Source organism: Etheostoma spectabile, unplaced genomic scaffold (genome assembly GCF_008692095.1).
Source record: "Etheostoma spectabile isolate EspeVRDwgs_2016 unplaced genomic scaffold, UIUC_Espe_1.0 scaffold00010989, whole genome shotgun sequence".
Classification (NCBI taxonomy): domain Eukaryota; kingdom Metazoa; phylum Chordata; class Actinopteri; order Perciformes; family Percidae; genus Etheostoma; species Etheostoma spectabile.
Window position 1 is genome coordinate 22760 of NW_022603885.1, and position 1561 is coordinate 24320.

Consider the following 1561-nt stretch of genomic DNA (forward strand, 5'->3'; position numbering starts at 1 on the left):
GGGGAATTAGCTCAAATGGTAGAGCGCTTGCTTAGCATGCGAGAGGTAGCGGGATCAATGCCCGCATTCTCCAGAGGACTTTAGATTCTTCTTGTTTTACAACAACAACTACAAATTTGGACTTTACGACATACTACACTTTCACTACACTACGACTTTTTAGGAATATTTTGACATACTATACAATGACTTTTTATGACTTTTATGAATTTTTTGACAACTATACTATACATTTAAAAAAAATTTTGACATATACAGTATGATATTTTATTGTTTTTTCGACATACTAAACATGACTTTATGAATATTTCAACATACTATGACTTTTTAAGACTTTTTAAGAATTATTTGACATAGTAGAATTTTATGATTTTTTTGTCATACTATACTATGACTTTTAGAATTTTATGACATACCATACAAAGAATTTTGACATGATATACCATGACTGTTCAAGATTTTTGACATACTATCCCCGACTTTATCGAGAAGGGGCATTAGCTCAAATGGTAGAGCGCTTGCTTAGCATGCGAGAGGTTGCGGGATCAATGCCCGCATTCTCCAGAGGGGTTAGCTTCTTCGTTTTAAAACAACAACTACAAATTTGGACTTTTTATGACATAACACTTGACTTTTATGAATATTAGACATACTATACTAGGACTTTTTATGACATTTTATGAATATTTTGTCATTACTATACTATGGTTATATGAATTTTGACATATTATACTATAATTTTTATGACTATTTCGACATCCTATACTATAAATTTTTTCAACATACTATGCTATAATTTTTTTGACATACTATAATATGACTTTTTATGATTTTTATGAATTTTTGACATACTATACTATGACTTTTTATGAATCTTTTCGAATTTTGAATAATATCATAACTTTTTATGACTTTTATGAATTTGACATACTATGCTTTTTTTTAAAAGGGGAATTAGCTCAAATGGCGAGCGCTTTGCTAGCATGCGAGAGGTAGCAGGATCAACGCCCGCATTCTCCAGAGGACTTAGATTCTTCTTGTTTCACAACAGAACCATCAATTGGACTTTACGACATACTACACTTTACGACATACTACACTACAACTTTTTAGGAATATTTTGGACTATACAAAGACTTTTATGATTTTCTATGAATTTTTTGACAACTATACTATACATTTAAAAACAATATTTTGACATACTACAGTATGACATTTATGTTTTTTTCGACATACTAAACAATGACTTATGAAATGTCAACACTACTATGACTTTTTAAGACTTTTTAAAGAATTCTTGACTAGTCATGACTTTTTATGAAGTTTGACAAAGTATACTATGACTTTTATGATTTTTTTGACATATGATACCTATGACTTTTTATGAACTTTCATGAATTTTGTCATACTATACTATACTTTTATTGAATTTTTGACATACCATACTATAGAATTTTTTGACATGCTATACCATGCTTTTCAAGAATTTTTGACATACTATACCATGACTCTTGCTTAAAAGGGAATCAGCTCAATGGTAGAGCGCTTGCTTAGCATGCGA

At 29.9% G+C, this 1561-nt stretch overlaps 1 non-coding gene across 1 annotated transcript; it reads left to right on the forward strand.

Moving 5' to 3' along the window:
* On the forward strand, positions 1 to 73 carry trnaa-agc (transfer RNA alanine (anticodon AGC)). Its single transcript has one exon. It is a non-coding gene; the product is annotated as a tRNA-Ala (tRNA).
* The last annotated feature ends 1488 nt before the right edge of the window (positions 74 to 1561 follow it).